At 44.8% G+C, this 16,488-nt stretch overlaps 1 long non-coding RNA gene across 1 annotated transcript in view; it reads left to right on the top strand.

Annotated features, from left to right (window-relative positions):
• LOC132532668 (uncharacterized) overlaps positions 1–8,413 on the top strand; it is a 29,513-nt gene extending 21,100 nt beyond the window's left edge. The window contains exons 2-4 of the long non-coding RNA XR_009544572.1: positions 688–773; positions 6,867–6,961; positions 8,071–8,413. This is a non-coding gene — a long non-coding RNA (uncharacterized LOC132532668). The remainder of the gene's footprint in view (positions 1–687; positions 774–6,866; positions 6,962–8,070) is intronic.
• Positions 8,414–16,488: the final 8,075 nt, after the last annotated feature.

Here is a 16,488-nt window from a genome sequence, read left to right as displayed (position 1 = left end):
GCAGGGCTGTAGTCTCTCTTATTCTCTTTCTGTATTTTTCTCCCTTAATCACTTTAAAAATAAATTCTAAAAATCTTGTTATAAAAGGGAAAGAGATATTAAGGCAGGGCTGGAGAGGTAGCTCACTAGGTAGAGTGCAGGCCCTGGCACCACATGAGGGATGTTAGAGCACCAGGAGAGGGTCCAGTGCTGTGGTGTCTCTCCCTCTCTGTGTCTTTGTTTCTTTGTCTAACTGAAACTGAAATGGAGCAATGAAACAGCATAGGTGAGAGGCCTCTGGCCTACAGAAAGAAAAGAGGAAGAAGGAAATATAAAAAACAACAGCTAAAAATAGGTGAAGGTGGATATTCCTAGAGTGAAGAATGGTATTGTGGAGATAGGACTGTGGATTTTTATTTCCAATTGTCTGACACTTTTAGCAATGTAGCTATGCAAATTTAAAAACTTACAGTGGGTTAGAAAGTAGTGCAGTGGATAAAGAGGGCTGGACTCTCCGGTATGAGGTACCTCATGCCAGAGTGACACTCAGTTTCTCTCTCTCTGTTGAAATCAGATGTGTTCGGGGTGGTACGGCCATAGATACATACTCTCTGTAAATAAATCTTTTTTTTTTAAATTAAAAGTTTGTCACATTTCTACTGGTTTCTGATTCAGGTTTCTACATTCAGGTTTGTCACATTTCTACAGGTTTCTGCTGAAGACAAAGCTTGGGTGTGAGCAGAGTTCTCTGTGGATGAGGTTTCCTGTGCAGACTTCAGTCTCTCATTGTTCAGGTGCGCACCCCCCCCCCGCCCCGCCAGTCTCTCACTCTGCCTCTCCCCCCCAGCCCACAGCCCCAGAAATACTCCACAGCAAGTGCCCAGAGCCACTGTCAGCCTTGTTACATGTATAATGGTTTTTTATCTACAGTGCTTGGTCTGTACTTGTGTAATCTGTGTGGTGTTGCAATCCTTGCTGTAATTTTGAGCTCTGTTCCCTCTCCTCCAGAGAAGTGGCCCTTTGCCTTCTCAGGCCCCAGCTCTGAGGCAGCAGTCTGCACAGGACATGCCACTGGCAGGGACAAGAGTCACCAGGACTTCCTTCCAGACAAGTTATGTCTGTGTTGGACAGTCTCTAATGCCAGGCACACTTAAAAACAGAAAATTGACATATTTGGGGGGCTTCTACCAACTTTGTATTTCTCATAACTAATGGAGTATGTGATCTAAGGTATTTGAGAGTTATGTTCTGGTCCCATGAGAAAACAGTGTAAACCACAACTGTGAGATATGCCTATAATTATGTTTTCCTCCTCCTCCTCATTCTCTATCTTGCTTTTGTGGCGATTGCTGGGACTCAGTGCCTGTGTAGTTCCACCACTTCTGGTGGGCTCTTTTTTAAATAGAGGGTGAGAAATAGAGAGGTAAAGAGAGTGAAAGAGAAAGAGGGAGAGAAAAACAGTTGAGGAGAGACACCTGCAGCTCTGCTCCACTGCTCCTGAAGCTTTCCCCCTGTAGGTGGGGACCAGGGGCTTGAATTTGGGTCCTTGTGCATGGTAATATGTGCACTCAACCAGGTGAGTCACTGCCTAACCCCTACATATGTAATTCTCAGTCTTCCATATCCACAATTTAAAAAAGTGAAATGAGTGGGGATTTATTTTAAGATACCGTATTTAAGCCAATACAACACTCAAACATTCGCATTGTGGCCCAGGATGAGTACAAAGTGACTGATAAAACAGTCCATGTCATGTTTGTAGACACTCTTCACCATTGGGCTTGTGGCTGAGGACAGGCCCACCTGTAGCAAGTGTTTATTACCTAGTGCGGAAGGGGTGCACCTACCAGAGTGGCCAAAGTTGTGCTGACCCCGGGATGGATTGGAATGAGGCAGCTGGGGCTGGATAGCTCTGTGGACTTCACTCACCAAGTCAGCACTGAGAGGGAGAGGACAGCTCACTGGGCACTTGTCCTTCAGGGTGCCTCACACCCATCACACTGAGCACCCAACACCCCCTTCAGAAACAGGTCAGGGCCCCTGTGTGGTGGAAGCAGGGAGCTCTGCTCACAGTTGGGGACACAGCAGGGTGTCATGCAAAAACACCTTACATGCCAGAAGCACCAAAGGTCCCAGGTTCGATCCCCTATACCTCCTTAAGCCAGAGCTGAGCAGAGCCCTGGGAAACATACTCATACACACAGATACGCATGCACACAGAGAGGTACACACAGCATATATGTGCACATACACACACACACACACACACACACACAGAGAGAGAGAGAGAGAGAGAGAGAAAGAGACATAGCCTGGTCTCCTGCTGCCTCTCCATCCCTTCCTGTGGAAGCTGTCACCAGTCATGGCCACTTTGGCTCAGTAGGTGTGGAACTCTGAAAAGACCACAGCCATAGGGCCCCTCCTGGCCCTGAGAGGGCAGGCAGTACAACTTCTCTCTCCCACTCACCAACTCACCCACCCAGACATCCTCGTTCTGACTCTCCAGCTGCACCATGGTCCGTGGGGGTGGGGTGGGGGGTGTTGTGAACATGTACCCCTAGTAACTATAGTAACCATAGTGCTCCTGCATAGTGTGATAAAGACAGAGATATATGTATACATAGGATAAGACTTCTGATTGGCCAATGGAGATGTAACTTTGAAACCAGAGGCAAGCTAAGTATAAGTAAAGGTTCAGAAACCAGCTGGATGAAGCACCTTCACCGTTACTAAAGACATGGGGCTAGGCTAAGTAACCGCTTCCCCAGCTTCCAAAGACCCTCGCTAGTCTCGTTGTGCCAGCAGACGTAGGACCTCCAGTCCAGCAACACAGAGGATGGTGACCACTTCGTGAGCCTTACCTGCAGACAGCTCCTAGTAAGGAGAGGTATCGGGCTGACTGTGTGTTGTGTGAATTGTGTGACCCTTCTCTGGCACCTAAAATAAGTAAAGAATTATTGCTTAACCCCGACATGCTCTCCGAGTGAGTCCTTGCTCTAATTCATTGCTCACGACAGGGGGTGGTCCTAGCTGGTGTTTCTGTCCGGGCTTCTCTGTGTGAATTCAGTCTGCAGTCGATTAATTAAACTTGCTATCGATCGATTGGTTGTTCTCCCCGAGCGCTCTCAAAGGGCTGTCTTACAGCATAGTGCCCATTTGCAAATGTGAGGTTTAGCACTGGATCCAGCATCCGCAGCATCGTAACAAGAAAAAGGTAGAGGATATGAGGAGGGAGCCCTATGGTGCTCCAGCCCTTGCTGGTGGATACTGTGATTTATGCACTGGCTGTTTTGCCTACAGGCTTCATGGTGGCCTCCTGCTAAATGCAGTGCCGCTTTTTCTGCTAGTCCCTCTGTCCCCAGGCACAGGGAGGGAAGTGCCGGCTAGTGCTGGGTATAGACTAGGCTCCCCCACGCTGCCCTTTGTCTGCAAGAGGCCTTTCCATCTTGATCCAAAACAAGGGAGGGTTTGCACATGGAAAAAGGCCTGGGTCCTTTCCAGCGCAGGGGCCGTGCTCAGAGTCTCACTTGGGACTCAGGGCTACAATGGACACTGGGCACCTGGCTGTCCATGGTGTTCTGAGCCTGGTGTAGGAGGGCTGCCCCCACCCTGTCAAGTACCAGGAGGCTGGGAGTGAGAAGAAAACCTTCTCTGTGAAAATCACGGCTTCAGTGGGAGACCTTTCACCCTTCTAATGTATCACAAGTCTTTTTTTTTTTCCGCCTCTCCTGTTCTGTGAGTGGGTGGCTGAAACAATTCTGCTGTGTTTCCAATGTGTCTGAGGAGGGGGAAAAGGATTCATTTGAAATTACAGCATGTTAAATTAAAGTGTTGAGTAATGTTTCACTAAGGGAAATTTTAAGTATCAGTTTCGTTTGCTTTTGTTACTGTATTTGCTAAACCTGACCTCATCCAGCTTTTAAATGTGTAAGGATCCCTATAAGCAGCCTTAGGGAGGAAGTGCTCTCCATGACCCATCTTTGAACACAAAACAAAACAAAAACAAACAAGTTAAAAAAAAACTACCAAATAAATGCTTTCTTTTAAAAGCTGGCAGGATTTACCATTCTTTGTTGTTTGCTAGACCTCAGTCTTTAAGGTTTATACTGTTTTCATAAAAGTTTTATACAATGTTCAGTTTTATTTAGCACCTATCTTAGTATCTATCATTTATTTTTTGTCATCAGGGCTATCACTGGGGTTTAATGCCTGCATGGGTTGCATTGGATCGACCTTCTCATGGTGCATCCCGTGAGTACCCATTCATTGGGGAAACTGACGATCCTTCCTAGCAGACTGAATCCACATGGATCCCAGTCACTTTCAAAGCCAGCAACAAGCAGCTCCTGACAGCTTTGCTGTTGACTGGCTACGGAAGAAGGGCAAACGCTAGAAGAAGAAGAATGCCTGCATGAGGAATCCACCACTCTGAGCAGCTATTTTCATGTCTTCCTTTTCTTTCTTTTTTTTTTTTATTTTAAAAAAAGAGAAACTGAAAGAGAACAGAAAGACAGAGAGAGAGGGAGAGAGACAGAGACACTTGCAGCACTGCTTCACCAGTTGGGAAGCTTCCCCACTGCAAATAAGAACTGGAGACTTGAACTTGAATCCTTGAGTATAGTAGTAATGTGTACATCCAACCAGATGCACCACTGCCCAGTCCATTATTATTATTTTGTTTTCCTCCAGGGTTATTGCTGGGCTCGGTGCCTGCACCATGAATCCACGGCTCCTGGAGGCCATTTTCCCCCCTTTTGTTGCCCTTATTGTTGTAGCCTCCTTGTGATTATTATTACCATTGTTGATGTTGTTCATTGTTGGATAGGACAGAGAGAAATGGAGAGAGGAGGAAAAGACAGAGAGGGGGAGAGAAAGATAGACACCTGTAGACCTGCTTCACCGCCTGTGAAGCGACTCCCCTGCAGGTGGGGAGGCGGGGCTTGAACCGGGATTCTTAAGCAGGTCCTTGCACTTTGCACCACGTGCGCTTAACCCACTGCGCCACCTCCTGACCCCCAGCCCCTTATTTTTTACAAATGATTTTTTTTTTAAATGTAGTTAATAGTGGCTTACAAGATCATAGGATTACATACCACACTCACCCCAAAGTTCTGTACCCCCATCCTAAATATTTAAATAAGAAAAAAAAACAAGAAAATGACTTGAAATGGAGCAGAGAAAGTTGTGAATTTCTATGCTAACACTGAGACTCTGAGGCAGGGAACTTCTTAAAAGTAAAAAAAAAAAAAGGAGTTGGGTGGTGGCGCAGTGGGTTAAGCACACATGGTGCAAAGTGCAAGGGCCTGTGCAAGGATCCCAGTTTGAGCCCCCACTCCCCACCTGCATGGGAGTCGCTTCACAGGTCTGCAGATATCTGTCTTTCTGTCCTCCTCTCTGTCTTCCTCTCCTCTCTCCATTTCTCTCTGTCTTATCCAACAACAACGACATCAATAACCACAACAATGTTAAACAACAAGGGCAACAAAAGGGAAAATAAATAAATATAACAAAATTAAAAAAAAATCTAACATGAACGAGCAAGCTAGTCCACACTATGTACTTCTGTCATTCACAGATATGTCAGTAAAGGGTTTCACTGAGGCTGATCCAGGTTTCATTGAGCCCACAGGGACTCTGCCTTCACCTTCTAATTGCTTCCCCAAGCAGGAAAATTCTGGGTTTATTTTCCACAATCAAAACTCTGGAATCCTCTGGAAGGAAATGCCATGGGTATGAATTTACATAATTTGTCTTCTTCCACTCAACTTATATTTTCTATAATTAGTGTCGTTGTCATCAGGCGGGCATATTCTTGTGGGCAGGTACAGCCGGCAGGCTTCTGTCACCCACTTCCTCTCATATCCGCTAGCATTTTCTCCCCTGTTTCAAATGGGTTGAGTTCTGTAAAGAAAAATGCACTTTCTTTCCTTTTAAAAGGATATATATATATATGAGAGAATGTTTCACTTGAGGCAGAGAGAGGGAAAAAGAGAGACAAGCATGAGCACTATCATTCTGGTATGTACAGTGCAGGTGTCAGAACCAGAAAACTGGGGTTTGGGGGCTCAGTATTCTGCCATCGAAGCCTTGAAATCCAGACCAGCCATTGCCCCTAAAACTGCCACTCCCACCCCACCTCACCCCACTCCTGCCCTGGGCTCTCAGAGCTGACAGATGTATATGCATCTCTAAAGATCTTGTCAGGCCACCTTGTGTGCAAGATGTTTCTCTTTTAGCACCCACACTTTAATGAATACAGATTCTCTGTCCCAAATGTAGGTATAATGAATTCAGTTAAGAATGATGGTGGTGGCCACTGGTTGCTTCCATAAGGAATGGCATCTTGTGGGCCTTCCCAAGACCTTGTCCTCACCACAAAACAATGATGGTACAGATAACCCCAGTCTCCGAAGGGAGGCTGGGGATGTCCTGCCCTGCCACTCGAAAAAGACTGGTCCTGAAATAAGTTCAGCTTGTAATGTTCTCAGCTGTGACCATGAGGATAAGCCCAGACCAATAGGGACTTAGAGGTGACATAGGCTCTGGTGAAATATAGGCCCTGGAGCAGGTGGAAGGAGGTAAATAGTTAATTTTAGCCACAGAATTTTTTTTTTCAAGAATGGGAGCTACTCCCTCCCCTAATCCAACTTTCTAGCCCTTTTCCTCTACTGTGACACCATTCTCTCAGACAATATTCTCATCCAACCTCACGCTAGCTAACAAACTCAAGCAAAATTCCTATTGTTTTGTGCCCCAGGAACATGTCTAAAATGGTTTTCCTAGCTTTCTTCTACCCAAAATCCCTAATCTCCTCTGCTCTAGTCCTACATATTTTGGTTCCTGTTCATTAACCATTTTGTCTCAATTTATGTCCTGCCACCTTCCAGACACCAAGTTACAGATGCTACCATGACTCCATCCCAACTTCTCGGGGCAGATGACCTCACCAATGTGTTCTGGACCCTTGAATCTCCAGAGCTAGGTAATGATAGAAACAGGCTGGGGGTATGGATTGACCTGTCAAGGCCCATGCTTAGTGGAGAAGCAATTACAGAAGCCAGAACTCCTATCTTCTGCTCCTGTAAAACAACCTTGATCCATACTCCCAGCAGGGGAGAAGTCATAGGATGAAGATAAGAGGACTCTGAACTCCAGCTTTATCAGCACCCAGAGAGACAGGGAAAAAAAAAGGAGAGGGACATATGGAGGTAGCAATGATGTCATGAGTGGCTTAGAGGGGAAGAAAGGATTGAATCAGAAAAAAAGGGAACAACTATGTGTAAATATGGACAGATAGTTGCAGGGAAGATGGTCGGCCCATATCTACAACCTTAGGGTAACTGTGGTGGATTGCAGTAGGAGACCGAAGATTCAGAACTCTGCTGGTGGGAATGGTGTGGATCCAAACCCCTGTTGACATGTAATTCTGTAATGTAAAAATAAATAAATTTTAAAGAAGAAAAGAAAAAGAATTATGGTGGTGGTGCACCCAGTTAAGCACATATATCACCATGCACAAGGACCTGGGTTCGAGCCCCTGCTCCCTACCTGCAGGGAGCGGGGGAGCTTCACATATGGTAAAGCAGATCTGCAGGTGTCTCTCTCTGACTCTCTTCTCTCCCACCTCCTCCCCTCTCAGTTTTTCTCTGTCTATCCAATAGATAAGTACTTATACATTTTTAAACCATATGACCCTAATGCTGACTTATGGCAGGGACCAGGCAGCTGCCCAGACCTGGGGCCCTGAGGGAGTGAGCCCCCTCCCCCAGAGAAGGGGCATAGAAATTTGTCCTCAGCAACCCTTCAGCTTCATTACTCGGGTGAGACCTTTCCTTTGATAGTATTCCCTAATTCCATTCCAGGTGGTTCACTTCCTAACAAAGTCCCAAAACCTAGATATAGACCAGGTCCCCTGAGATAGAGCATATGTTCACACATATCCATAAACTAGGGCAAAATATATGCCTGAAAGCAAAAGTACACAATAGTCTGCAGTGAGTACCCCCCAACACTTCATCTGCACTATTCCAGCCTTTAGGTCCATAATTGTTCAACAATGTGTTTGGCTTTGTATGTTAACTCTCTTTTCAGCCACCAGGTTCCAGATGCCAGCAGGATGCCTACCAGACTTCTCTGGACAGATGACCCCACCAGTGTGTCCTAGAGCTCGCTTCCCCAGAGACCCACCCTACTAGGGAAAGAGAGAGGCAGACTGGGAGTATGGACTGACCAGTTAATGTCCATGTTCAGCGGGGAAGCAATTACAGAAGCCACACCTTCCACCTTCTGCAACCCACAATAACCTTGGGTCCATACTCCCAGAGGGATAAAGAATAGGAAAGCTATCAGGGGAGGGCATGTGATATAGAGATCTGGTGGTGGGAATTGTGTGGAGTTGTACCTCTCCTATCCTATGGCTTTGTTAATGTCTCTTTTTAAAAATAAATAAATAAAATAATAAAAAAAGAAATTTGTCCTCAGGAGTCAGGTGGTAGCACATCGGGTTAAGCACATGTGGTGCAAAGCGCAAGGACCAGCCTAAGGATCCCGGTTCGAGCCCCCGGATCCCCACCAGCAGGGGAGTCTCTTCAAAGGCGGTGAAGCAGGTCTGCAGGTATCTTTCTATCCCCCTCTCTGTCTTCCCTTCCTCTCTCCATTTCTCTCTGTCCTATCTAGTGGCGATGACATCAATAACAACAACAACAATAAAAATACAACAAGGGCAACAAAAGGGAAAATAAATAAATAAAATAAAATAAAAAGAAATTTGTCCTCAGGGAGGCAGTGGCCAGACTGGGGATGCCGAGCCCACTGGCTGCTGACAGGGAAATGGGCCTGCTAAGCGCAGGGCTGAGTGGAGGGGAGGAGTGGGAACTGAGAACAGAGAAGGGCAGGTGGGCTGCAGGGTGGTGACTGGACAGATGACACCAAGGGGCCTGTGAGGATGGGCACCAATGGATCACCCAGTGCTTGGCAGCATCCTGGGCTTCTGGGTCTGGAGGGTGTCCATCAAGCAGTGCACAAGGGATGACCTTTCTGGGGCTCAGACCATGCTGGAAAACTTCTGATACAGCTCTATATCGTCTTTTCATGAAAGACAGACAGACAGACAGACAGACACACACACACACACACACACACACACACACACACACACACACACACAGAGAGAGAGAGAGAGGAGAAAGAGAAGGGCATTAGCACCCAAGCTTCAGTGAGGTGGGGTCATGTATCTGGTAGAGCAGCGCATTACCCCACTGAGCTATTCCGTTGACTCTCCCACACAGTTCTGCATGTATGCTTTAGGTTTAGGAAGGAGGAGGTGTAGAATGTGGAAAAATAGAACACGACAGCAGGGGAAAGCTGCTTGTGTGGAGCAACATGGCTGCAGAGAAGGGACTTAAGCCTTGAGAGCAGAGATACCCCAGGGAGTGTGTGTGGGGGGGGTGGGCAGGTGTCCCTAACCAGGGACATGTGTACTATGAGTCTGCAGAGTGATAGCACTGGGACGGTGCAAGCCTTGGGAAGTTCCTCTTCTATTTTCTAACCATTGGATTGTGGGGCGGGGGGAGGTTAGTGGTTTACAGTGAAATTGCTGACACCTGGGTACAATTTCCCATCTCCCTGTGATAGGTGTGTGTAAAACACTCTTACCCTCAACCTAGGTTCATTCCCCCCCATCCTGCACCAGGACCCCAAAGACACCTGACCCACTTCCCTGCCCTCTTTCCCAGAGTCCTTTGCTTTGGTGCAACACATCTTATCCAGTCCAAGTTTCACTCTGTTTTTTTTTTTTTCTTTTTCTTTTCATGCCTTGCTTCTTAAGCACCACTTATAAGTGAGATCACCCGGTATTTATTTTTTTGGCTTATCGCTCTTAACATGATACTTTCAAATTCCATCGAAGATAAAGATAAGGAAAAGATTTCATAATTTCTTTTTTTAAAAAAATATTTATTTATTTATTTTCCCTTTTGTTGCCCTTGTTTTTTATTGTCGTTGTAGTTATTGTTGTTGTTATTGATGTCGTTGTTGTTAGGACAGAGAGAAATGGAGAGAGGAGGGGAAGACAGAGAAGGAGAGAGAAAGATAGCTGCTGACCTGCTTTAGCGCCAGTGAAATGACTCCCCTACAGGTGGGAACCCGGGGGCTCGAACTGGGATCTTTACGCTGGTCCTGACTCCCCCAAGATTTCATAATGTCTTACTAGCTAAGTAGTATTCCATTGTGTATCTACACCACAACTTTCTCAGCCACTCATCTGTTGATGAACATGTGGGTTGCTTCCAGGTTTTGGCTATTACAAATTGTGCTGCTGTGAACATAGGTGCACTTAGATCTTTTTGGATGGGTGTGTTTGATTCCTTTTGATATAACCCCAAAAGAGGAATCTCTGAGCCGTACAATAGGTCTTTTTCTAGTGTTTTGAGTAATTTCTGTTTTCCACAGGAGTTGGATCAGTTTGCATTCCCACCAGCAATGTGGAAGTATTCCTTTTACCCCACATCCTTGCCAAGACTGGTTGTTTCTGTGGCCCTTTTTTAAAAAAATTGTTGTAGTTATTATTGTTGTTATTATTTATGTCATCTTTGTTAGACAGAAGAGGGGGAGAAAAAGAGGGGGAGAGAAAGAGAGACTCCTGTAGACCTGCTTCACCGTCTGCGAAGGGACTCCCCTGGAGGTGGGGAGCTGCGGGCTCTAACTGGGATCCTTACTTAGGTCCTTGTGCTTCACACCACGTATGTTTAACCCGCTGTGCTACTGCCAGACTCCCATTTCTGTTGTTTCTCATGTCTGACATTGTCACAGGTGTAAAGTGGTATCTCATTGCTATCTTCATTTCTCTGTCTTCATTTCAGTGACTTTGAGCATGTTTTCATATGTCTGTTAGCCCTCTGGATCTCTTCTTTGGTGAATATTCTGTCCATGTCTTCTTCCCATTTTTAAATGGTGTCACTTGATTTTTGTTGTTGAGTTTACTAAATTATTTATATATTTTGGTTATTAGTCATTTATATGATGTGTGACATGTAAATATCCTCTCCTGTGGGTTTATCTTTTTTATAAAAAGATTTTACTTGTTTATTAATGGAAGAGAGAGAGAGAGAAAAGAGAGAAGCAGAGCATCATGCTGGCACATGTGATCAAACTTGAGACCTGATGCTTGAGTCCAATAATTTTACCCACTGCTCCAGGTCCACCCTTGACTATTTTTTTAAATGCCTCTGTGTCTCTTTTTCCTTCCTAAGTTAATGAATGTGGTAATGACACATATCAATACAGGTTAGTGGTTTTCAAAATTTAACTTGAGAGTAATTTAAGCTACTAGCTTTTGACTCCACCAACAAAGATTATTTCAGTAGTTCTGCAGTGGGAAATGGAATTGTTAAGGGAAAATGAGGTATGTGCAAATGTTTTTTTTTTTTTTAATTTTTTATCATCTTTATTTATTTATTGGATTGAGACAGCCAGAAATTGAGAGGGAAGGGGGAGATAGAGAGGGAAAGAGACAGAGAGACACCTGCAGCACTGCATCACCACTCGCAAAGCTTTTCCCCCTGCAGGTGGGGAGACGGGTGATGGTTTCCGGAACCTTCAGCCAGTCCTTGCGCTTTGCGCCATGTGTGCTTAACCCACTGTGCTACCGCCTGACCCCCGTCTTTCTTATTTTTTTAAGATAAAAGCAGAGAGAGAGAAAGAGAGAGAGCAAGCTTTGGGGGCCAAGTGGTGGCTCACTTGGTTAAGCACACATATTCCAGTGTGCAAGGATCCAGGTTTAAGTTCCTGGGGTCCCCACTTGCAGGAAGAAAGCTTCACGAGTGGTGAATCAGAGCTGCAGGCATCTTTCTTTCCCTCTCTATCTCCCTCTCCCCTCTCAGTCTCTCTCTGTCTCTATACAGTAATAAATAATAAAAATTTAAAAAAATAGTGAAAGCTTCCTTCAATGCGATTGGGGCTGCACTCAAATCAGGGATCACAATATTGCAAAGCAGTACACTATCCAAGGGAGCTGTTTTGCTGACCCTAAAAAATTTATGTATTCATTTCCTTATGAGAGATAACCAGAGCATGATTCTGGTATAGGTGATGTCTGACAGCTTTATTCACTGCACCACCTCCCAGGCCACAAGAAGAGTCTTTTCTTTGGGAAACTTAACATCCTTTGGCATTACAGGAAAATCGAAGAGGGACTGGGGAGACAGCATAATAGTTCTGCAAAAGACTTTCATGCCCGAAACTCTGAGGTCCAGGTTCACCTCTTAGCACTGCCATCAGCCAGAGGTGAGCAGTGGTCTGTTCTCTGTCCCTCTCTCATTGAAATAAAATAAAGAATAAATATATATTAAAAAAAGTAAAGATATTGCACCAAAGTAAAAAACTCTGGGGTGGGCTCGGGGGAGAATACAGGTGCTGGAAAAGGATGACAAAGGACCTAGGGGAGGTGGTATTGTTATGTGGAAAACTGAGAAATGTTATGCACGTACAAACTATTATATTTACTGTCAAATGTAAAACATTAATTCCCCAATAAAGGGGAAAAAATTAAAAAAATAAAAAGATGCCAGACCTCACTGTAATGATAAGGCGTGTGCTTCTTCTACTTCTTAATATGAAAAGGAATTCCTCTACTTGCAGGAATACTCTGTAAGTGGATGGATTTCATACTTCCTTAGCTACTCTTACTACTGAGTTACAGTGTGCAGATTACAAAGTGGTGTCAACAACACAATAAATCTAAAAAAGTTGTTGATGAAAAAACCTGTGAAGGAGAAGTGTGAGGTTGTTTAACACAGATTACTGCACTTGGCACACTCTGCTATTTTCAGCAGTGATGTGAGTAGCCCTGGAATGGGGGCATGGCAGAGATTCAGCTTAACAGGATCAGGACAGGCATCTTTCCTTGAATCCCAATGGAGGCTTTAAACTATCCACTTTCAATACAGAGAGTGCTGGTGAAAGAACAGCATGGCCCAAGCAGTCCCGCCGAACCCACCATCTCCAAATAATGTGGGTGTCTGCAGACACTGAGGTGTGGAATCTGTGAAGGGTGCTACTTCATTCTCAGGCAGTATTGGCTTTAGGAAATTCCACTAAAAATCATAGATGATTTCTTGGAGCTTGTCTTAAGTTCTCTCTCTCTCCCCCCTCTCTCTTTGCCTCCAGTGTTATCACTAGGGTTTAGTGCCTGCACTATGAATCTACTGCTCTTGGTGGCCATTTTTTTTTCCATTTGTATTGGATAGGACAGAGAGAAATTGGGAGAGGAGGGGCAGATAAAGAGGGGAAGAGAAAGATAGTCACCTGCAGATCTGCTTCACTGCTTGTGAAGTGATCTCCCTATAGTTGGGGAGTCAGAGACTTGAACCAGGATCATTGAACTTCCTACTGTGTGTGCTTAACCCAGGTGTGCCACCACCCCGACCCCCAAGTTCTCTGTCTTTAAGTAACCTAAATCAGCTCACTTTTATTCTCAGCTAAAGGTACCCTCCTGGGCAGCACAGTGCCCAGGCCACATGCAATATGGCCTGCAGGTTTCTCTCTAGACAGTTCCCACACAGGAAATTCCCTACATTGTAAATAAACAGGGAAGGTCTAACTCCCAAAACCAGTTTAAGAAGTCTGAGCAATTCCAAGAAAGCTTGGCAGAAGTGGCCTTTCCTTCAGAAGATTGACTTAAAATGTGTATTGAGGGGGCCAGACAGTGGCACATCCAGTTGAGAGCACATGTTACAAAGCATGAGGACCTGAGTTCAAGCCCCTTGTCCTCACCTACAGGTGCAGGGGAAGCTTCACGAGTGGTGGAGCAGGGCTACAGGTGTCTCTCAATATTCTCCCTTCCTCTATTTCTGTCTTTCCTCTCAAATAATAAATGCTTTTTGAAAATGAAAGGTTTTGAAAAATTAAATTAACAAAAGGCATATTGATATTAGCAGTTATGTAAAACCAATGTGGTTGTGAGAAGTTGAGGGGAGCAGCTCTCAGTGGGTAGAGGGCAGGACTTGCAAATGTGAGCCCTTCCCCCACCCCCCTTGTGACTCCTCAGAACCACATGTGTTGGAGCTCCTCTACAGCTCAGTCTCTCTCTCTCATAAAGTACAATTTAAAAAATCACTTGAAATGTATTTTGGGCATGTGGAGACAGTACAGTGGTAGCTCACCAGACTTGTATACCTGAAGCCTCAGAGGCACAATTCCCAGCACTATGAAAAACCACACATGAGTAGGGCTCTGGTATCTATATCTCTCATTAATTATTATTTTTACCAGAGCCCTGCTCAACTCTGGTTCATGGTAGTGAACCTGGGACTTTGGAGGCTCAGGCATGAGCGTCTCTTTGCATAACCATTATGTTATCTCTCCTTCCCCCAAAATATCTTTTAACAAATCAATTTTAGGGGCTGGGGACATAGCACCATTGGTGGCACAACAGATTCTCTTGCCTGAGGCTCTGAAGTCCCAGCTTCAGTTGCTGGCACCACCATCAGCCAGAGCTGATCAGGGCTCTAGAAGTAACAGAGAAGATCCTTTGACAAAATCTGATAAAAAGTTGTCATCTGCTGGGTGAGGGCTGCTGAGGTATCGTTTATCACAGTAATACTGACCCCTGGTGGAGAAGCAGAAAATCCAACATCCTGAGAATCTTCACTGTCCGCACCCCCCCCCCCCCACCCATTTCTACATTTTCTGGAACTGGGAGAAGGATCATTTTCACTCTAATCAAAGGAAATATCCCCTAAAAAAGGATAACACACAGAGAGACTTTTCTTTAGATTTTAAAAAAATATTTATCTATTTACAAGAAAGAGAGAGGGACAAAGAACCAGAGAGCATCTAACACATGTGATAGCCAGGCTCAAACTCAGGACCACCTGCTTGAAAGCCTAATCCGTTATACACCACACCACCTTCCAGGCTGCCACACAGCCACACAGGATTGGTCTCCCTCCTTCTTTCCTTCCTTCCTTCCTTCCTTCCTTCCTTCCTTCCTTCCTTCCTTTCTCCTCTTTCTTTCTTTCTTTCTTTCTTTCTTTCTTTCTTTCTTTCTTTCTTTCTTAATTACTATTTCTTTCTTTTTTTCTTTCTCATTCTTTTTTCCTCTCCTTTCTTTCTTTTAAATTTTATTTTATCAAGAGAGAAATATGCAGAGAGAAAGATACACAGAGAGAAACCAGAGCACTGTTCAGCTCTGGTTTATGGTGGTGCTGAGACACTGGAGCCTAAGCCATAAAGGTCATTTGCATAACCATTGGCTGCCCCGACACAGGCTTTTCTTTTAAACCTAAGTTATCTTCTCTGGAAGGTATTTCTTATAACACACACACACACACACACACACACACACACTCCGCACATCCCTTGTGATCACATTGTTTCAGTCCCACAGAATCAACAGGTACTAAAGACATTGCAAAGACTTCAACAAAAACATGACTTTAAAAAACTTAAAAGACAGTAAAGATACAGAATATCATGTCTTGATGGGCCTAGACCTTGATTAAATTCCTCTCCCCAATATTATCAGTCATCTCTATCAGGAACAACACAATAGACCCCTTTGTGGGCCCCCATAGAACCTTTTTTTTTGTTTTTGTTTTTTTTTCTTTTTCTTTTTTTATTTATAAAAAAGAAGCATTGAAAAAAACCATAGGATAAGAGGGGTACAGCTCCACACAGTTTCCACCATCAGATCTCCATATCCCATCCCCTCCCCTGATAGCTTTCCTATTCTTTAACCCTCTGGAAGTATGGACCCAAGGCCATTGTGGGATACAGAAGGTCGAAGGTCTGGCTTCTGTAATTGCTTCCCCACTGAACATGGGTGTTGACTGATCGATCCATACTCTCAGCCTGTCTCTCTCTCTCAGCCTGTCTCTCTCTTTCCCTAGCAGGGTGGGACTCTGGGGAATTGGAGCTCCAGAACACATTGGTGGGGTTGTCTGTCCAGGGAAGTCTGGTCGGCATCATGCTAACATCTGGAACCTGGAGGTTGAAAAGAGAGATAACATACAAAGCCAAACAAATTGTTGAACAACCATGAACCTAAAGGCTGGAATAGTGCAGATAAAGAGTTGGGGGGTCCTCTATTTTGTAGATAGCAAGTAGGCATATTTTAGTTATATTTCAAAGGGCCTGTGGCTATAGTAGTTTTTTTTTTTTTTTTGCCTGAGCCTGAAATCTGATATGCAGGTGGATCCTAATTATTGTCTGGGGATATGACATCATGGCTGACAGAAGGACCAGAAAGCTGGATCAGGGAAGAGAGTAGCTCCCTAATAAGGGAAAAGGGTATAAATATTGTTGACTGTAAACCCCATCTATTTGATTTGATCTGGGGCCCTTATTCAGCTTAGGAGCCTATGTGACCTCAGCATCCCTGTAGATCTGAGCTCACATTCTGTGGTCATAAGTAGGAACATTCCAAGCAGCCCCAATATCGACCCATATTCCTCAGGTATAGCATAGAGTATGTTGTCCATTCTCCCTTCAGAGGATGGAACGTTCTCTACC

The sequence above is a fragment of the Erinaceus europaeus genome, chromosome 14, assembly GCF_950295315.1.
Source record: "Erinaceus europaeus chromosome 14, mEriEur2.1, whole genome shotgun sequence".
In the NCBI taxonomy this organism is placed as follows: Eukaryota; Metazoa; Chordata; class Mammalia; order Eulipotyphla; family Erinaceidae; genus Erinaceus; species Erinaceus europaeus.
Note: the sequence above shows the minus strand (reverse complement) of the source record. Positions and strands in the feature narration are given on the sequence as shown.